Raw genomic sequence first — 23,211 nt, 5'->3', positions numbered from 1 at the left:
GGCAAGTTTTAGGGCAATATTTATCTTGAAGATATTTGAGTTGTTAAAGTTTCCACTTTTCTTAGAAATGTGTTTTCCACTACCAAGAAAGGAGCACTGAGTAGTACAGGGACATTTTATTTTATTATTCTTTTTCCCAGTGGAATTTCTCAGCAGAGTTGGAAATTCCCCAGATTTATAAAACATTAATATTAAATGTATAATAAATGATTATGCTGCAAAATCCAATCACATAGGAATTGGAAAATACCCTTTCTCCGTTAAAACTATTTTTAGGAATGGAGAGTTTATAAAGGATTATCTCTTGAATGCAGGAGAAAAATCATGCCCCACACTCCATAACCAAAAATAGCATTATCAAAGGCAAACACCATTATTCAATGTAATGAAGATAAGGCTGAGAATTCACAGGACAAATTCTATGAAAAAGTTAAATCATTTATGGCGTTTCTATTGCAGTGGAAGAGAGCTCAGCTACATATATGTATATATATTACCATCCAATTAGATCTATCATGTGGTGGTTGGTGTCCAAGAAAATTTTGATGTGACAGAAGAACGCTTTTTTTTTTCTAGTGGGTCTGTGTCTTTATTCCTGTCTTACCCCTATGTTCTTCATGACATTTTTTTTCTTAAATTCCATATATATGTGTTAGCATACAGTATTTATCTTTCTCTTTCTGACTTACTTCACTCTGTATGACAGACGCTAGGTCTATCCACCTCATTACAAATAGCTCAATTTCATTTCTTTTTATGGCTGAGTAATATTCCATTGTATATATGTGCCACATCTTCTTTATCCATTCATCCGATGATGGACACTTAGGTTGTTTCCATCTCCGGGCTATTGTAAATAGGGCTGCTATGAACATTTTGGTACATGTCTCTTTTTGAATTATGGTTTTCTCAGGGTATATGCCCAGTAGTGGGATTGCTGGGTCATATGGTAGTTCTATTTGTAGTTTTTTAAGGAACCTCCATACCATTCTCCATAGCGGCTGTACCAATTCACATTCCCACCAGCAGTGCAAGAGTGTTCCCTTTTTTCCACACCCTCTCCAGCATTTATTGTTTCTAGATTTTTTGATGATGGCCATTCTGACTGGTGTGAGATGATATCTCATTGTAGTTTTGATTTGCATTTCTCTAATGAGTAAAGATGTTGAGCATCCTTTCATGTGTTTGTTGGCAGTCTGTATATCGAGAAGAACTCTTAAACATGATGCCCATGACAAGCACGACTGTGTTCTGGGATTTAATTAAGTCTTTTTTTTTTTTTTTTGGCACACTGCATGGCTTGTGGGATCTTAGTTCCCCAACCAGGGATTGAACGCAGGTCCTCAGTAGTGAAAGCGTGGAGTCCTAACCACTGGACTGCCGGGGAATTCCCATAATGTCTTAACAATGCTAATATGAAAGTAGTCAAATTTAGGCCATATGACTACTAAGAGTGCTCCCCAAATGGTCGAAGCTGTTAGACCATTAATTTAAACTGAGGTGGCAACATTTTTCAAGGACATGGAACTTAAGTCAGTTCCTTGCATGACTGACCCAGAGTTACCCTCCACTAGAAAATTAAAATAGAAGACATACTGTTTGTAATAATTAAGTCTATGAACTTTGTGCCCTCCTAGGGCCAGACCACCTGCAATGCAGTTATGGTTGATGGATTAGATGAATAATAACAATCTGCTTACACATTGAGATTAAGATGCTTCAGAAGCGGCATGTTCTGGAAACAACTGAAATTTTAAGAATTCAGTTCATTTGAATAGTTAACAATAAACAGTGGAGCAAAGTCTTGAACTTTGCAATTTCATTTATCATACTGATCTCAGTTTCATCAAATCAGAGTCATGACCAAACTAAATTACAAAATAGTGGGGTTAAAACTTATCCTTCTTCTCCCTCCCACCAAAAAAAAAAAAAAAAACAGCTTAAAAATTCTTCAGGCCACTGTTCTCAATATTGAAAGTTTGTAAAAAGACGTACAACTGTGAAGTTACTGAATTGAAATTTAAATACTGTGCTGAAAGCTAAATATGGTAATGATGCAGAAATAGAGGAATTCTATCTTTATGTAACTGAGTTTTTTTAATTAATTTAAAATTAAAATAATTACCCTAGTTCTATCAATATTTGGAATTACATTCTAAATTCCTTCCCCTTGATAAAAGAAAAGAATGAAATTATTATATACAATTAAAGGTAAAAGAGTTTACTATAGGCCAGATACTCTTATTGTTATTTATATGTTCCATGATAATCTAACTGAATTTTAACAATTCTGTGAGGTAGATGGTATTATTATCTCCATCTTATCTATAAGGCTACTGAAGCACATGCTAAGTAGTTAGCCTATGGCTCACAAGGAGCAAAATGTAGGGTTAGAATTTGAACCTAGACAATCTGGTTCTAGGATAAACGTTTTCAGGTACTAGACTATAGCTACATTACTAAATAAATAAATAAATAAATAGGGTCTGCATCCAAATTAAAGTAAAAAAGAATTAATACAATTCCATTTCTGGGCTTCCCTGGTGGCGCAGTGGTTAAGAATCCACCTGCCAATGCAGGGGACATGGGTTCGAGCCCTGGTCTGGGAAGATCTCACATGCCACAGAGCAACTAAGCTCGTGCGCCAAAACTACTGAGCCTGCGCTCTAGGGCCTGTGAGCCTCACCTACTGAGCCCACGTGCCACAGCTACTGAAGCCCGCGCGCCTAGAGCCCGAGCTCCGCAACAAGAGAAGCCACCGCAATGAGAAGCCCGTGCACCACAATGAAGAGTAGCCCGAGCTCACCGCAACTAAAGCCCGCGCGCAGCAACAAAGACCCATCGCAGCCAAAAATAAAATAAATTTATTAAAAAAAAGAAAACTTCATTTCACGAGAAACCACTAAGCACTTATCAGAATGGCTAAACTCCAAAACATGGAAAACACCAAATATTGGTGAAGATATAGAGCAACAGGAAAGCTCGTTAATTGCTGTTGGAATGCAAAATGGTACAAGCACTTTGTAAATTTCTTATGAAGCTAAATATAGGCTTACCTATCATACAATCCAGCAGTCACACTCCTAGTTAATTATCCAAATGCAAAACATGAAAGCCTATACACAGATTTTTAGAGCAGCTTTATTCATAATTGCCAAAAATTTGAAGTAATCAAGATAGAGCTTGGGAAGATGGCGGAAGAGTAAGACGCGGAGATCACCTTCCTCCCCACAGATACATCAGAAATTCAACTACACGTGGAACAACTCCTACAGAACACCTACTGAACGCTGACAGAAGACCTCAGACCCCCCCAAAAGGCAAGAAACTCCCCACATACCTGGGTAGGGCAAAAGAAAAAAAGAATAAACAGAGACAATAGGATAGGGACGGGACCTGCACCAGTGGGAGGGAGCCGTGAAGGAGGAAAGGTTTCCACACACTACAAGCCCCTTCGCGGGCGGAGACTGCAGGTGGCGGAGGGGGAAAGCTTAGGAGTAGCGGAGGAGAGCACAGCAACAGGGTTGTGGAGGGCAAAGCGGAGAGATTCCGGCACAGAGGATCGGTGCCCTCAGGCACACACCAGCCCGAGAGGCTTGTCTGCTTGGCCGCCGGGGCGGGCGGGGCTGGGAGCTGAGGCTCGGGTATCGGCTTTCAGTCGGAGCGCAGGGAGAGGACTGGGGCTGGCGAAAGGACGAGAGCCTGAAGGAGTTAGTGCACCACGGCAAGCCCAGAGGGAGTCCGGGGAAAGGGTCTGGAGCTGCCGAAGAGGCAAGAGACTTTTTTCCCTTTTGTTTCCTGGTGTGCGAGGAGAGGGCATTAAGAGGGCTGCTTGGGGAAGCACCGGAGACGGGCGCGAGCCGCAGCTAAAGGCGAGGACCTCGGAGACGGGCGTGGGACGCTGAGGCTGCTGCTGCCGCCGCCGCCGCTGGGCCTGTGTGCGAGCGCGGGTCACTGTCCGCCCCGCCTTCCGGGGGGCCTGTGCACCCCGCCACTGCCGGGGTCCCGGGACCCGGGGACGGTTTTCCCGGGAAAGCGCACGGAGCGCCTCGGGCTGCTGCAACGTCACGCCGGCCTCTGCCGCCACAGCCCCACCCCACACTGCGCGCCCCTCCCTCCCCTCTGCCTGAGTGAGCCAGAGCCCCCGAATCAGCAGCTCCTTTAAACTCGTCCTGTCTGAGCGAAGAACGGACGCCCTCCGGCGACCTACGCGCAGAGGCGGGGCCAGGTCCAAGGCTGAGACCCGGGAGCTGTGAGAGCAGAGACAGGGAAATCTCTCTGTGCAGCCTCGGAGGCAGTGGATTAAAGCTGCACGGTCCATTTGATGTGCCCTGCGTCTGTGGAGTGCATAAATGGACAGCGAATCATCCCAAATTTAGGAAGTGGAATTTGAGGACAACATTTAAGACTTTCCCCCCTTTTCCTCTTTTTACAACGAATTATCCCAAATTAAGGAGGTGGACTTAGAGAGCAAGATTTCAGACTTCTCGCCCTTTTCCTTTTTTTACAACGAATTATCCCAAATTGAGGAGGTGGACTTGGAGAGCAAGAGTTTTGATTTCCCCCCCTGCTCTCTTTTAGTGAATGTGTATGTGTAATCTTCTGTGTAAGATTCTCTCTGTATAGCTTTGCTTCCACCATATGTCCCAGGGTTCTATCTGTCCGTTTTTTTTTTCAATAATAACTTTTTAATTTTAATAACGCTACTATATTTCATACTTTATTCTATTTTACTTTACTTGCTCTTTCTTTTTTTCCTACCTTCCCTTCCTCCCTCCCACCCTCCGCTCCTCCTTTCCTTCTTTCTTTTTCTTTCCTCCCTCCCGCCCTCCCACCGTTCTTCTTCCCACTTTCTTTTTCTTTCCTTCCTCCCTCGCACCCTCCGCTCCTCCTTTCCTTCTTTCTTTTTCTTTCCTCCCTCCCGCCCTCCCACCATTCTTCTTCCCACTTTCTTTTTCTTTCCTCCCTCCCTCCCTCCCTCCTGTCTTTCTTTCTTTCGTTCCTTCCTTCCTCCCTCCCTCCCTTCTTCCATTCACTCTTCCTTTTGCTTTCATTCCTCCCTCCCTCCCTCCTTTCTTTCCATCCTTCCTCCCTCCCTCCTTTCTCTCTTTCTTCCTTCCTTCCTTCCTTTCTTCCCTTCTTCCTTTCTTTCCCTCTCTCTTTCTTTCTTCTACTAATTCTTTCTTTCTACTTTTTCTCCCTGTTATTCTGAGCCGGGTGGATGAAAGGCTCTTGGTGCTGCAGCCAGGAGTCAGTGCTGTGCCTCTGAAGTGGGAGAGCCAACTTCAGGACACGGGGCCACAAGAGACCTCCCAGCTCCACATAATATCAAGCAGCAAAAATCTCCCAGAGATCTCCATCTCAACACCAGCACCCAGCTTCAGTCAACGACGAGCAAGCTACAGTGCTGGTCACCCTATGCCAAGCAACTAGCAAGGCAGGAACACAACACCACCCACTAGCAGAGAGGCTACCTAAAAGCATAATAAGGCCACAGGCACCCCAAAACACACCACCAGACGTGGACCTGCCCACCAGAAAGACAAAATCGAGCCTTAACCACCAGAACACAGGCATTAGTCCCCCCCACCAGGAAGCCTACACAACCTACTGAAACAACCTTAGCCACTGGGGACAGACACCAAAAACAACGGGAACTACGAATCTGCAGCCTGCAAAAAGGAGACCCCAAACACAGTAAGATAAGCAAAATGAGAAGGCAGAAAAACACACAGCAGGTGAAGGAGCAAGATAAAAACCTACCAGACCTAACAAATGAAGAGGTAATAGGCAGCCTACCTGAAAAAGAATTCAGAATAATGATGGTAAAGATGATCCAAGATTCTATTTCCAAGATCCAAAATCTTGGAACTAGAATAGACAAAATGCAGGAAACAGTTAACAAGGACCTAGAAGAACTAAAGATGAATCAAGCATCGATTAAAAACACAATAAATGAAATGAAAAATACTCTAGATGGGATCAATAGCAGAATAACTGAGGCAGAAGAACGGATAAGTGAGGTGGAAGATAAAATAGTGGAAATAACTGATGCAGAGCAAAATAAAGAAAAAAGAATGAAAAGAACAGAGGACAGTCTCAGAGACCTCTGGGACAACATTAAACGCACCAACATTCGAATTATAGGGGTTCCAGAAGAAGAAGAGAAAAAGAAAGGGACTGAGAAAAGATTTGAAGAGATTATAGTTGAAAACTTCCCTAATATGGGAAAGGAAATAGTGAATCAAGTCCAGGAGGCACAGAGAGTCCCATACAGAATAAATCCAAGGAGAAATACACCAAGACACATATTAATCAAACTGTCAAAAATTAAACACAAAGAAATCATATTAAAAGCAGCAAGGGAAAAGCAACAAATAACACACAAGGGAATCCCCATCAGGTTAACAGCTGATCTCTCAGCAGAAACTCTACAAGCCAGAAGGGAGTGGCAGGACATAATTAAAGTGATGAAGGAGAGAAACCTGCAACCAAGATTACTCTACCCAGCAAGGATCTCATTCAGATTTGATGGAGAAATTAAAACCTTTACAAACAAGCAAAAGCTGAGAGAGTTCAGCACCACCAAACCAGCTTTACAACAAATGCTAAAGGAACTTCTCTAGGCAAGAAACACAACAGAAGGAATATACCTACAATAACGAACCCAAAGCAATTAAGGAAATGGGAATAGGAACATACATATCAATAATTACCTTAAATGTAAATGGACTAAATGCTCCCACCAAAAGACACAGATTGGCTGAATGGATACAAAAACAAGACCCATATATATGCTGTCTACAAGAGACCCACTTCAGATCTAGAGACACATACAGATTGAAAGTAAGGGGATGGAAAAAGATATTCCATGCAAATGGAAATCAAAAGAAAGCTGGAGTAGCAATTCTTATATCAGACAAAATAGACTTTAAAATAAAGACTATTAGAAGAGACAAAGAAGGACACTACATAACGATAAAGGGATCGATCCAAGAAGAAGATATAACAATTGTAAATATTTATGCACCCAACATAGGAGCACCTCAATACATAAGGCAAATACTAACAGCCATAAAAGGGGAAATCGACAGTAACACACTCATAGTAGGGGACTTTAACAGCCCACTTTCACCAATGGACAGATCATCCAAAATGAAAATAAATAAGGAAACACAAGCTTGAAATGATACATTAAACAAGATGGACTTAGTTGATATTTATAGGACATTCCATCCAAAAACAACAGAATACACATTTTTCTCAAGTGCTCATGGAACATTCTCCAGGATAGATCATATCTTGGGTCACAAATCAAGCCTTGGTAAATTTAAGAAAATTGAAATTGTATCAAGTATCTTTTCCGACCACAATGCTATGAGACTAGACATCAATTACAGGAAAAGATCTGTAAAAAATACAAACACATGGAGGCTAAACAATACACTACTCAATAACGAAGTGATCACTGAAGAAATCAAAGAGGAAATAAAAAACTACCTAGAAACAAATGACAATGGAGACACGACGACCCAAAACCTATGGGATGAAGCAAAAACAGTTCTAAGGGGGAAGTTTATAGCAATACAATCCCACCTTAAGAAACAGGAAACATCTCGAATAAACAACCTAACCTTGCACCTAAAGCAATTAGAGAAAGAAGAACAAAAACACCCCAAAGTTAGCAGAAGGAAAGAAATCATAAAAATCAGATCAGAAATAAATGAAAAAGAAATGAAGGAAACGATAGCAAAGATCAATAAAACTAAAAGCTGGTTCTTTGAGAAGATAAACAAAATTGATAAACCATTAGCCAGACTCATCAAGAAAAGAAGGGAGAAGACTCAAATCAATAGAATTAGAAATGAAAAAGGAGAAGTAACAACTGACACTGCAGAAATACAAAAGATCATGAGAGATTACTACAAGCAACTCTATGCCCATAAAATGGACAACCTGGAAGAGATGGACAAATTCTTAGAAATGCACAACCTGCCAAGACTGAATCAGGAAGAAATAGAAAATATGAAGAGACCAATCACAAGCACTGAAATTGAAACTGTGATAAAAAATCTTCCAACAAACAAAAGCCCAGGACCTGATGGCTTCACAGGTGAATTCTATCAAACATTTAGAGAAGAGCTAACACCCATCCTTCTCAAACTCTTCCAAAATATAGCAGAGGAAGGAACACTCCCAAACTCATTCTGCAAGGCCACCATCACCTTGATACCAAAACCAGGCAAGGATGTCACAAAGAAACAAAACTACAGGCCAATCTCACTGATGAACATAGATGCAAAAATCCTCAATAAAATACTAGCAAACAGAATCCAACAGCACATTAAAAGGATCATACACCATGATCAAGTGGGGTTTATTCCAGGAATGCAAGGATTCTTCAATATATGCAAATCAATCAATGTGATACACCATATTAACAAGTTGAAGGAGAAAAACCATATGATCATCTCAATAGATGCAGAGAAAGCTTTCGACAAAATTCAACACCCATTTATGATAAAAACCCTGCAGAAAGTAGGCATAGAGGGAACTTTCCTCAACATAATAAAGGCCATATATGACAAACCCACAGCCAACATTGTCCTCAATGGTGAAAAACTGAAACCATTTCCACTAAGATCAGGAACAAGACCAGGCTGCCCACTCTCACCACTCTTATTCAACTTAGTTTTGGAAGTTTTAGCCACAGCAATCAGAGAAGAAAAGGAATTAAAAGGAATCCAAATTGGAAAAGAAGAAGTAAAGCTGTCACTGTTTGCAGATGACATGATACTATACATAGAGAATCCTAATGATGCTACCAGAAAACTACTGGAGCTAATCAATGGATTTGGTAAAGTAGCAGGATACAAAATTAATGCACAGAAATCTCTGGCATTCCTGTACACTAATGATGAAAAATCTGAAAATGAAATCAAGAAAACACTCCCATTTACCATTGCAACAAAAAGAATAAAATATCTAGGAATAAACCTACCTAAGGAGACAAAAGACCTGTATGCAGAAAATTATAAGACACTGATGAAAGAAATTAAAGATGATACAAATAGATGGAGAGATATACCATGTTCCTGGATTGGAAGAACCAATATTGTGAAAATGACTCTACTACCCAAAGCAATCTACAGATTCAATGCAATCCCTATCAAACTACCACTGGTATTTTTCACAGAACTAGAACAAAAACTTTCAAAATTTGTTTGGAAAAACAGAAGACCCCGAATAGCAAAAGCAATCTTGAGAACGATAAACGGAGCTGGAGGAATCAGGCTCCCTGTCTTCAGACTATACTACAAAGCTACAGTAATCAAGACAGTGTGGTACTGGCACAAAAACAGAAAGATAGATCAATGGAACAGGATAGAAAGCCCAGAGATAAACCCACGCACATATGGTCAACTTATCTTTGATAAAGGAGTCAGGAATGTACAGTGGAGAAAGGACAGCCTCTTCAGTAAGTGGTGCTGGGAAAACTGGACAGGGACATGTAAAAGTATGAGATTAGATCATTCCCTAACACCATACACAAAAATAAGCTCAAAATGGATTAAAGACCTAAATGTAAGGCCAGAAACTATCAAACTCTTAGAGGAAAACATAGGCAGAACACTCTATGACATCAATCACAGCAAGATCCTTTTGGACCCACCTCCTAGAGAAATGGAAATAAAAACAAAGATAAACAAATGGGACCTAATGAAACTTCAATGCTTTTGCACAGCAAAGGAAACCATAAACAAGACCAAAAGACAACCCTCAGAATGGCAGAAGATATTTGCAAATGAAGCAACTGACAAAGGATTAATCTCCAAAATTTATAAACAGCTCATGCAGCTCAATAGCAAAAAAACAAACAACCCAATCCAAAAATGGGCAGAAGACTTAAATAGGCATTTCTCCAAAGAAGATATACAGACTGCCAACAAACACATGAAAGAATGCTCAACATCATTAATCATTAGAGAAATGCAAATCAAAACTACAATGAGATATCATCTCACACCAGTCAGAATGGCCATCATCAAGAAATCTAGAAACAATAAATGCTGGAGAGGGTGTGGAGAAAAGGGAACACTCTTGCACTGCTGGTGGGAATGTGAATTGGTACAGCCACTATGGAGAACAGTACGGAGGTTCCTTAAAAAACTAAAAATAGAAGTACCATATGAGCCAGCAATCCCACTACTAGGCATATACCCTGAGAAAACCATAATTCAAAAAGAGACAAGTACCAAAATGTTCATTGCAACTCTATTCACAATAGCCCGGAGCTGGAAACAACCTAAGTGTCCATCATCGGATGAATGGATAAAGAAGATGTGGCACATATATACAATGGAATATTACTCAGCCATAAAAAGAAACGAAACTGAGCTATTTGTAATGAGGTGGATAGACCTAGCGTCTGTCATACAGAGTGAAGTAAGTCAGAAAGGGAAAGACAAATACTGTATGCTAACACATATATATGGAATTAAAAAAAAATGTCATGAAGAACCTAGGGGTAAAACGGGAATAAAGACACAGATCTACTTGAGAATGGACTTGAGGATATGGGGAGGGGGAAGGCTAAGCTGTGAGAAAGCGAAAGAGGGGCCTGGACATATATACACTACCAAACGTAAGGTAGATAGATAGTGGGAAGCAGCCGCATACCACAGGGAGATCAGCTCGGTGCTTTGTGACCGCCTGGAGGGGTGTGATGGGGAGGGTGGGAGGGAGGGAGATGCATGAGGGAAGGGATGTGGGAACAGATGTATATGTATGACTGATTCACTGTGTTATAAAGCAGAAACTAATAAAAAAAAAGAAACTGGATAAGCATAAAAAAAAATCAAGATGAATATAAGGTTGGCTCCCTGTGTGGTGCTGAGGGAGAAATCATCTCATGGCTGACTCTTTCCTGCCTTCTGGTGGTTGTAGACAATTCTTTTTTTTATTTTTTTAAAAATTTATTTATTTAATATATTTATTTTTGGCTGCATTGGGTCTTCGTTGCTGCGTGCGGGCTTTTCTCTAGTTGCAGCGAGCGGGAGCTACTCTTCATGGCGGTGCACAGGCTTCTTATTGCGGTGGCCTCTCTTGTGGCAGAGCACGGGCTCTAGGCACTTGGGCTTCATTCGTTGTGGCCCACGGGCTCTAGAGCACAGACTCAGTAATTGTGGCGCAAGGGCTTAGTTGCTCCGTGGCATGTGCGATCTTCCAGACCAGAGCTCGAACCCATGTCCCTTGCATTGGCAGGCAGATTCTTAACCACTGCACCACCAGGGAAGCCCCTTGTAGACAATTCTTGCTCTTCCTTGGCTGGTTCATGCATCTCTTTTATGTCTACCTCCGTCTTCACACAATGCTGTCCCCTGCGTGTGTGTTGTCACTGTGTATCCCCTTCTCTTCTTATAAAGACATGAGTACTTGGATTTAGGGCCCTCCCTAATCTAGTATGACCATATCTCAACTAATTCTATCAATATAGACCCTATTTCCAGATATGGTCACATTCTGAGGCTTAGGGTAGACATGATTTTGGAGGGACAATATGCAACTCCATCATCTATTCCTAATTTGCTGAAGATTTTTATGACAAATTTGTGTTACATCTTGTCAGACGCCTTATCTCTTTCCACAGAGATGACAGTATGATTGGCGCTTTTAGTCTGATTACTATGAAAATCGCATTGATTGATTTTCAAAAGTGAAACCAACCTTGCATTCTTGGAAATAAACTTATCTTTTCATGGGAAATTAATACATTTATGTATTGCTGGATTTAATTTTCTAATATGTCGTTAAGGATTTTTGTGGCTAAGTTCAAGAGTTTTGTTAGGTAGTATTTTTTTTTTTTTTTTTTTTTTTTTTCGGTACGTGGGCCTCTCACTGTTGTGGCCTCTCCCGTTGCGGAGCACAGGCCCCGGATGCGCAGGCTCAGCGGCCATGGCTCACGGGCCCAGCTGCTCCGCGGCATATGGGATCCTCCCGGACCGGGGCACGCACCCGTATCCCCTGCATCGGCAGGCGGACTCTCAACCACTGCGCCACCAGGGAGGCCCAGGTAGTATTTTTTAATGTCTTTTTTGGTTACTTTTATATTGAGATAATTTGACATACCATAAAATTCACCCCTTTTAAATGTACAATCCAGCGGTTTTTAGCATACAGTTGACCCTTGAACAACGAGGGATTGATCTGCGTATAATTTATAGTCAGTCCTCTGTATCCAGGGTTCCTCTGCATCCACGGATCCAACCAACCATGGACCGTGTGGTACTGTAGTATTTACTATTGAAAAAAGATCCATATATAAATGAACCTGTACATTTCCAACCTGTGTTATTCAAGGGTCAACTGTATCTACAAAGTTGTGCAAATATTACCACTACTTAATTTCAAAACATTTTCTTCAACACCAAAAGCAACTTAGTACCTTTTAGCAGTCTCTTCCCACTATTCCCTCTCCTCCCTACTGGTAACCACTAATCTATTTTTTGTCTCTATACTCTATTTTGGATAAACCCTACTGATATTCTTCAAGTGTGTTAATCTTTTAATATCATCTTATAACTTCTTTTCGATAATATCTCCCTTATAGCTACTTTCCCTCATTCTAATTTGCCTTTAGTTTCTTGAGTCCTACAACACACAAATACACAAAGTCCTTCTTTGGTACTTTCATCATTTCTTCCAATTCTAGTTCTTCTATTGACTATTATTCTCCTGCTTATAAGTCACATTTTCCTGATTCTTGGCATGTCTAGGAATTTTCTTAATTGGATGCAGGACAGTATAACTACTACATTGCTGAATGTCTAAAATTTATTTTCCTCCTTTAAAGAGTGCTGACTTTTTTTCTAGAAGGCAATTAAATTATTCACATATCAGGTTGGTTTTTCTCAAGACTTATTTTGAAGCATTGCTAATTTGAGGGTAAAATAGGTTTTACGCTGGAGCAAATTTAGGCTTATTACTACTAGCAGTCTTATTTCTAGGCTAGAAATATTAGGCTTACTACTGTAATTATTTTACTACTAAAATATTAACCTTCTGGGAACTTTACGGAATGTCCTAGGTTATGACAATTGATTCTCCAGTAATGTTGGTTGGATCTTTCATATCTCTGCACCCCATGTAATCTCTGAGCATTTTCTAGTGTTTACCACCATCCTGTCATTTTTCCTAATCTCATAAACTTTCATTGCATTGTCCACATATGCAGTTTAGTATTCTGCAAAGACTCAGTGCAATTACTGTTCAGGGTTTTGGTGCTCTTTTTCTATATAGGTTCCTCCTATGTCGAACTATGCCTTACAACTTACAACTACCTCAGTGCTCCTGAACTTCAATCTCTTTATGCTTAGCTCAGTGATATTACTGTGCTCTACTTGGGATCTCTTTCTCTGCCTTGTGGTTCATAATGTGTCTCTAGACAATTTTATTTCTCACACTACTTATTTTCTCACTTTGGGGAATCCCAGGCCTGTGCTGTCAATTGTCCAAGGTCTATTTTTGTTTGTTTGTTTTTGTTTGTGTTTTTTTCCCTATTCTCCACTTGTTTGTGGTGGAGGTTAAGTCTGGCTATTTTATTTGATATTGCCAGAAGCAGAAGTCTAGTTCATAAATTTTAATTAGTATATTAATTCAGAAATCAATTCCCCCACTCTTTCTCTCTTGCAGTTATAATTAATAAGTAGTTCAGTACTTCAGGGGACTTTATTGTTAATCATGTGATTTGTTGGCAGGTTTTTAATATATTTATTTTACTTTTTTAATATATTTGTATAAAGGTAGTTATTATGTGCACATAAAATACAGTTAATAAAATACAAAACAAACTACTTCCTATATATTATTACATACTTAATGTCCTTTTCTGAACTTGCTTTATGTTGTGAAAAATCACTTAACTTTGACTCTTGGCTTTTAATAAAAAGTAAGTACAACATCAGTAGTTTGAAAAACATTATTTTGTTTTATTTTATATTGTATACAATTTTAATGAAGACTTTAGTAAAAACTTTATGTGATATATAAAGTAAATTTAAAAACATGAACTCTGAAATTAGGCTGCTTGAGTGTGAATCCCTATTTTATCATTTATTTGGTCTGTAACCTAGGAATGGTTAGTTATACTTTTTATATGTTATCTTCCTAATCTGGGAAATAATAACATCTATTTCACAGAGTTGTGAAGAGTAAATTATGTGTGTGTGCTTAAAACCGCTGGTACATCTAACAGCTGTAAAAGTAGTTATTATTATTCCTGTACACAAGAGAAAATATAAAGAAGAAATAATACAGAATTAACTTTACAAGTATAATTAAATTCATTTTTATGATGAAAAGTAAAGTAACTGAAAAGGCAAAATAAAATAGCACTTCTGTTGATCACTCAGGATCTGAACCAAGTTCTGAAATAAGACAAAAGTGTGACCAAGTAGAAGAACAGAGTATCACTTGTGCCTCTCTACAAAGCTAGAGTATATTTTTCTGTAAGATTCCTGTGTCTATATAGACCTTGTAAAAGGTCAGGACTCACACTTGTCCAGGTGAGAGAAAGAGACACCAAGGGCCCTGATTGAGAAATGATGCAAAGCCCTTTAGTTCTCTGAAAAGGAGTAAGGCATGTATCAAAGAGCAGATTTTAAAACAAGATATCTCATTTTCATAGAAAGAAACGTAAGAATTGGAGAATGCTCATTCCCACTTAGAAAACACATAATGAGCTAGAAACTGTCACTAGTCCTGCTTTCCACCTGGGATCATTTTTGCTGTTGCTCCTTTTGTTATTTTTATCCCTTCCGTGCTTTTTGTTCTTATAAGTTTATGCATTAAAAAATTACATTATGTTCATTACATTTGAATTTGGGGGTAAGTGGAGCCAAATTAATGTATTTAATCTGTCACCTTTAAGTGGAAGTCTTGCTTACATTCCCTCTTCTGAAAACGTACTGACTAAACCTTTATTTCAGAACATCAGTATAATGCAGAAAATAACTGCTTTATGGGGTGTTTCTAAACCTTTTCTTTTTTAAATCACATAGCCCAACCAAAATAAAACAGGCTATTATTTATTGCTTGGTAAGTCAACTATACACTGCTATCTTACCTAATTTGCCTAACACAGTTAAAGGTTGTTATCCAGGAGAATTCAAGGCTGACATTAGTTTAGGATAATGAGGTAGCAGAATATGTAATTTGTTTTGCATAGACTGAGCACTGTTGTAAGTAATGGAGATTTATGTTAATAGCAAAGTCAGCATAACTGACGTTGCAGACAAAGAGTAAACGAAATTTATGCACCATCGAGCTATTATTTTGATAAAGTAGATTTTCCTCCCAGAGATATTTAAAGGCCTTAGTAAAATAGTATCAATACATAGAAGCAGCCATTACATACTGTTATCAAATTATGTTTTCTTAAAACTGACTTATCTGATGGGAGTAATCCAATCACAGGGTACAGTACTAGGTAAGAAATAATCAGGTTAAAAAATTATAACACAGTTACTTAAATTTGAATATAAGTTTTAATGGTTAATGTAGGAGTTTTTCAGTTTATCTACAATGCTTAATGTTAAAAAATTGTATCAATTTACTTATAAATTTTTATTGTCTCAATAATGCATTCCAATTTGCTGTGAGACTTTATAAACAAATGTCACAAGTCTGCTCCTTGTTTTTCTTAGTTCTAAGATAAGGTATTTGACTAGGTAGTACTTACTGTTAAACAAACAGATCAGAATTCATGGATACTTGAATACAATTGTCAGGTGAACACTAATGATAGCTGAAAGCTTAAGTAGGGTCTTTCCCAAGAATGCCTGTTTTTTTTTTAAATTAATTTTTATTGGAGTATAGTTGCTTTACAATATTGCATTAGTTTCTACTGTACAGCAAAGTGAATCAGCTATACGTATTCATATATCCCCTCTGTTTTGGATTTCCTTCCCATTTAGATCATCACAGAGCACTGAGTAGAGTTCCCTGTGCTATACAGGTTTTCATTAGTTATCTATTTTATGCATAGTATCAATAGTGTATATGCGTCAATCCCAATCTCCCAATTCATCCCACCACCACCCCTCCACGGCTTTCCCCCCTTGGTGTCCATACGTTTGTTCTCTACATCTGTGTCTCAACTTCTGCCCTGCAAACCGGTTCATCTGTACCAGTTTTCTAGGTTCCACATACATGCGTTAATATATGATATTTGTTTTTCTCTTTCTGACTTACTTCACTCTGTATGACAGTCTCTAGATCCACCCACGTCTCTACAAATGACCCAATTTTGTTCATTTTTATGTCTGAGTAATATTCCATTGCATATATGTACCACATCTTCTTTATGCATTCCTCTATTGATGGGCATTTAGGTTGTTTCCATGTCTTGGCTATTGTAAATAGCGCTGCAGTGAACACTGAGATGCACGTTTCTTTTTGAATTATGTTTTTCTCTGGGTATATGCCCAGTAGTGGGATTGCTGGGTCATATGGTAGTTCTATTTTTAGTTTTTTCAGGAACCTCCATACTGAGATCCTTCAACTTCTAGGAATGCCCTGTCCCAGAACTCCCTCATAAATGCACTATATGGGATGCATGGGTCCATGCACCCTCACTGCAATGTCAGGACAGCTCTAGACAGTCGGTGTTTCTAAATTTAAAGGAGTGGGTGGATATAGAAGGAGAAGTTGAGGCCGTGCAACAAGACAGGATTGCAGGCTCTGCAAAAGTATTGTGCTATGATAGAAGTGGATTTTCACTCTGATGTTCATGCTCTTTGAGCATTTTAGGAACCAATATTGCATCTCCAGTGCAAGGAGAACTATGCTTTTTATTGTTTTGAAGGACATGTGCGTGTGTGTTTAGTCTAAAATCGCATCTGTTACACGGAAATAGATAAACATCTAATCACGGTGGTCATCTCGTTATATACCCCCATGTCTAAATGACAAAAAGATTTTCTTCCTTATCTCTATTCAATTGTTCATTTATTTTGGTCACAGTATAAAAAAGGGGAGTGTGTGTGTGTATGTGTATATGTGTGTATGTGTGTCTCTGTGTGTGTGTGTAGGAGTTAGAAAACATATTGTAATTTTAGCAGCTTCTATGTTTCCTATTCTTGCCACACCTTTAAACAATAAGAAATCCTTCAACTTCTAGGAATGCCCTGTCCCAGAACTCCCTCATAAATCACTCCCTTCCATTAATTTATATTGAAAAAAATTTTTGCAAGTTTCAAGATAAAAACCATTCTTCTTTTCTATGGGATATTTTCCTTAATCCTTTAGTTTGGGTCACATTTTTATTTAGGGCTCAGTAACACTCAGACATTACATTTGTCATCATTCTATTCAAGCTTTAGATATGGAATCCTTCCTTCCATTTACCTCTGCTCCATGTCCCCTGTGGCCAAGGAATGGTTGTTTATTTCTGGATAGTTATGGGATCTAACACAGTTGGCCACTGTTACGTTCACTATATGCTTTTATATTTGGCTTTCTAATTTATGAATATTTGCATTAAAAAGTATGATTAAAATAATGGCTAACTTATCTACATTTAATCTAAATAGAAAATAAACCCTGTTAAGGGTTGTGACTTCTTTAAGAAGATTTTTCCTCAATCTTCCACTATTTAAGAGAAATAATTAAATTATGATTCTGTCATGAAACTATTTCCAAAAGAGAATAACATTACTAAGTCTACATATTTTAGAGGCATATCATGTACAGATACTGAGACCATTTTAATGTTGAAAATGTATTCCATCTACCATCGGAAGGCTGATATACAGTGACATAATTGTATTTTTTGACTCTTAGAAATATGTTGACTATTAACTATGTTGTAACCTGAAATTTAAAAGTGGTTTTGTGGTTCCAATTTTTTTTCTTTTTAAGAAAATATCCAATGTATACAATATTTATTGAAGAATTATTTTCTACATGTTTCACTAACTTATTATTATTTCCTTTAACTCTACAATATTTTCTTATCATGGTTATTAAATAGTATATAAGCTTACATTTTTTTCTGGGGTATGAAGCCAAGTAAAGATATAGATCACATTAAAGTCTATTTTAAATTAAAAGTAAAGATCAAAAGCACATCTGGTAGGAAATGGTAGCCAAAGGGAAGAAACCAGAGAATAATATAATAAAGAGTAAAAATACCACCTGCTCACAATTTCTTTCTCTTTTTTGAGCTGTAGTTCCTTAGAATATTATAGAATATTAAGAATTTGGCACAAAACTCTACTTTATATATTCTAGGCAGCTGTGCCACCCTGGATATCTTCAAATATATTACTCAAATATAGTCATTACATTTTTTACTCATATAATTTTCTTGGTACATAAAAGTATATTTAATGTTTATAAGCAGTTATATGTAAGTACCTTCAATCTGTTTGAAAATTGTGACTATATTATTAGGATACTTAAGTATGTAAGTGACTTTTATAATTATCAAATATTTGTGAGTACTTAGTATGGTATTATTAATTTTTTTTTTCAGTACGCGGGCCTCACACTGCTGTGGCCTCTCCCGTTGCAGAGCACAGGCTCCGGACGCGCAGGCTCAGCGGCCATGGCTCATGGGCCCAGCCGCTCCGCGGCATGTGGGATCTTCCCGGACCGGGTCACGAACCCGTGTCCCCTGCATCGGCAGGCAGACTCTCAACGACTGCGCCACCAGAGAAGCCCTAAAATGTTTTTCTTATAATATCACAGGTGAGTATACGTACTGGGGAGAATAGAGTTCAGGAAACATTTCCTCAATGCCCTAAAAGCTGCTAACGTGAGGCACTAACCATTTTTCTTATTGAAAATAAATAAGTTGTCTAGTTTCATATGGAGTTTATGTCTGTAACGACTACCTATGGGCTCATGAATCATGAAAGGTAAAAACAGCAGAACATATGGTGGTTTTTGCATATTTTCTCCAGAGAGCCCATTTCGAAAGTTTTTCAGAATTTGTCTTAAATTTGCCAGCATTACTCATCCAATTTTCATGAAGAAAGAAAAATATCATTTTTTTCCTTCTTTTTAGAGATTGGAGAGGAAAACTGCAAAGTAAATTTTGGTATTATATGTATATATACACATTTGTATAACATTTTGTATTCTGCTAAAATATTAACTCTATCTGAGCCTTCAGTATAACCATCTGATTAGGTAGAGTCTATTTATTATAAAGATTAGTAAACACAATTTTAGCACTAGGCATTGCCTTAGGTTTAGACTACATGAAAACTGGCCTGACCCTAACAAGTCATGAACAACTCAGAATCTTCCTTAATGAGCTCACAATGTCTCAGAAGTGGAAGACAGGAAAAATCAATAATCATATTACAATAAACTAAATAGATGTATAACACTATTAACAGTAGTCATCAGACCTTCTAATGTTCCTAAGCTTAATCATTACCTAATTTAATCATCACAATGCATTTATCATCCCTGTTACACAGTTGAAAATTGAGAGGTTAAATTATTTGCCCATTAGTAATAGTAGAACATAAAGACTAAGACCAATCCCACAATCTGACAACAGAATCCAAAATTTCTTGGAAAGGGACACTTGGTTTATGTTGAAATTACTTTTAGTGCCATGGAGGACAAGGTAGAAGGTAAATGTGAGGATAATAAGAGTGAAACACAAGCTGATTCTTGAAGTGTAACTAAGAATTTCATGTGAAGGTGGTGAGATACACATTGCAAACCAAAAATCAACTCATACACAGGTCTTGGATAATTATGACTTAGTCATTATTTGCTATGCAGTACAAGTAACTTATGTTTACAATATGTAAAAAACTGTGGTGAAAGTGGGGATGAAATGTTAGAGTGAGCTAAGTTATATGAATGGAAAATGTGTAATTACATGCAAAATTGACAGAACTTGGTGACTAATATGAAAAAGGTGAGAACCTTGAAATTATTGTTATATACTCTTATTGTCAATGTTTAACTCTAAAAGTGATATAGACACAGTCTCTCATTTAATCTTAATGTAATGTCTCCTTGCCTATAGTAATGTTGATATTTTAACCCAATAAAATATGCATGTACACTAATTATGACATATTGAACAAGTTTTCAGCATACATTTAAAGAATTCCTGATGTAATCAAGATATCTAGTATCCTTTACAGCTATAAGTAAAGAAACAACCCAGAGCTTTCTTTTACCTTACTCCCCAAGTATGGGAAAAATTTCTCAAAGATGGGAAACAAAAGACATATTGATGCCTTTGTTACCAAGCAGTACAACAGTAGCATTGAGTTTTTCTCTTATAGATCTAGATATTACAGAAATCCCATAGGTAATGTTCTGAAGATAGCATCACAAGATGGCAAATGTAAGTGGACAGATCTGGGATGCTCGGTCACCACGCCTGCATATGAACTGTTTTCGTATTGTGGCCCATGGCACTGTATTTTCAGTAAAGTCTGCACTCAAATAACTCTCTTACCCTCAAGTTGAGATCTATTAGTTATTGGTATCAGACTGGGAAACAGAATCATCAAAGGTAAAATTAGCTTTACAGCAAAACGTTTACTAGTGAGGTAGAGAGCCCCGATTTAATGACAAAATGTTCAGTGGGAAGATAAAGTATTTCTTCCACTGAACAACATAAGAAAAATTGCATAAAGCAAAGATGTTTTGTATCACAATTGCTGGTATCCTCATCATTTACCACTAGGTAGCAAAGCTCTTATAAAACATTGGTAAATAAGACAGTGAAGCATTAGTGTAATAATAGAAAAAAAAAAAAGGTCAGTAAAACAGAATAAAAGAGAAGCCAGACAGACATATACTTTACATGGTTAGCTCATGTGTGACAAATCTTCCACTGCAGTGAAATGTAGTATTTTTTAGAAATACTGTGGTTTCATTTAAATAGGTACACAGGAAAACAAAAATGTGACCCCTACCTCACTCTAAACACAAAAATATATTCCAGGTAGGTTATAGATTTAAATGTGAGTAAAAATAGTTATCTCTTACAAGACAAAACATAGGGAAATATCTTCAAAATCTTGGAGTAGGAATTATTTCTTAACCCGGCCCTGAAAAGCAATAACCATACAGGAAAAGATAAGAGATTGGACTATATTAAGAATAAGAACTTCTGCTCATAAAAGGCATTTTATAAGAGTAAATACACAGGCCAAAGTATGGATAAAGTTATTTAAAATATATATTTTTCTAAGAAAAGACTCATATCCCCAAATATAAGGAATTCCAATGTATTAATAATAAAAGGCAAATAACCCCACAAGAGTTGGCAAAAGAAAGGGATGACCCAAAACTTATATGCATACCATTATTAGTCATCAGGAAAAATGTATATTAAAGCAAAGTTAGGATTCATTACATACTCAACACGATGGCTAAAATGTAAAAGAAAAAATACCAAAATGTGATGAATGTGTTTAACAACTGGAGTTCATATATATTACTGTTTGGAGCGTAAACTGGTAGAACACCTTTGGAAAAGTTTGGTATTATCTACCATATTAAACATATGCACATCTGTAATATAATTATCTAGAATAAATATGTGTATATGCCTATAGGAGCATTATCTGTAACAGTTAGTGACTGGAAACTATCTAAATGCTTCTCATGAGTAGAAAAATAAACCAGTTATAGTTTATTTGAACAATGGAACACTATACAGCAAGGAGATTTTATACACTTAGTATATTAGCAACCATATGGATAAATCTCAAAAACACAGTGTTGAGTGAAAGAAGCCAAAGACAAAAAACCATATTCTTTACGATCCCATTACACAAAGTTCCGATATAGACAAAACAAGTCTATGTTGGGAGAATTCAGGATTGTGGTTGTGCTTGGGACATATTGACTGGTAGGAGACATTAAGGGTCTTTTGAGGTGTGGTGATGTTCGTTTCTGCATCTGAGTGGTGTTGATGCAAAGATGGGTTGATTTTGTGAAACTTCAACATGCTGTAATAGTTTGGATTATGTAGTTTTCTGATTGAATGAGTCTCATCAAATATTGACAATGGTTACTTAATTACCAAGTTTGTGGAATTTCTTTCTGCTTGTACTTTATTGTTTGAGTTTTACTATTGAGCATGCATTATCTTCTCAAAAACTATATATTATCCTTTTCATAGTTTATAACATTGTTTTTCTTCAAGTTTATCTATAAAATCAAGATGTTAACTCTGCTTGCAGACCGTTGTGCATTAATTGTTTTTCAAGAATGGGAGTTTTAGTATCTCTAATGGAGAGGTTGTCAAGACATTAGTTGGTTAATGTATCAGTAATAATGCAGAGTTTATGTTTATAGCCATTATGTCTTTTGATTTCAGTTAATGGAAACAAATGACAAACACTATTATTGGAGAATATATGGAAAAATTAAAAATGATGCTTTCATCTAATGACACTTTTTATGAACTGATGATGTTGTCTGACTTGTCATACGCTTGCTTGTATAAGTGGATACTAATGTATAGACAAAAATATATTTCAGTGAAATGGTATTTAAAATGGGCTCTGTAATAAAGAATATCAAATAAGTATAGTTTCAGAAGATACTTGTAAGAAAAACAGAAAAAGCAAGCAGTGAATCGTATGGATATATCTATAATTTTAACAACAATCTACAGAAGGGAAGAACAGTGTAGGCAGGAGAAATTGCGTGAAAAAATCTTAGAAGATACTGTATTCAAACTGAAGATAGAATGATATGTACTTTTTAAATAAATGCAGAAGTCAACAAACTTTTTGTTTATAGGGTCAAATAGTAAATAGTTTTGGCTTTGTAGATGGTACAGTCTTTGTGACAACTACTAAACTCAGCATTTGTAGCACAAAAGCAGCCACAGATGATATGTAGACATATGTAAACAAATGTGCAAGTCTGTGTTACAATAAAACTTTATTAAACAATAAGCAGGTGACAGACCAGGTTTGACCCACAGGTTAGTTTTCAGACTCCTAAAATAGATTGCTATGAAACTTAAATTCTAAGTTTTTCGATTCTGATGTAAAAGGACTATTTTTTTTTTTTTTTTTTTTTGTGGTACGCGGGCCTCTCACTGTTGTGGCCTCTCCCGTTGCGGAGCACAGGCTCAGCGGCCATGGCTCACGGGCCCAGCCGCTCCGCGGCATGTGGGATCTTCCCGGACCGGGGCACGAACCCATGTCC

General features: G+C 37.7%; 1 pseudogene across 1 annotated transcript in view; it reads right to left on the bottom strand.

Moving 5' to 3' along the window:
- Positions 1–21,997, bottom strand: part of LOC308611734 (ferritin light chain-like) — a 124,557-nt pseudogene extending 102,560 nt beyond the window's left edge. The window contains exon 1 of the transcript in view: positions 21,821–21,997. The product of the transcript in view is annotated as a ferritin light chain-like (transcript). The remainder of the gene's footprint in view (positions 1–21,820) is intronic.
- Positions 21,998–23,211: the final 1,214 nt, after the last annotated feature.

This window comes from Mesoplodon bidens (genome assembly GCF_964165515.1).
Source record: "Mesoplodon bidens genome assembly, contig: HAP1_SCAFFOLD_682, whole genome shotgun sequence".
Classification (NCBI taxonomy): Eukaryota; Metazoa; Chordata; class Mammalia; order Artiodactyla; family Ziphiidae; genus Mesoplodon; species Mesoplodon bidens.
Note: the sequence above shows the minus strand (reverse complement) of the source record. Positions and strands in the feature narration are given on the sequence as shown.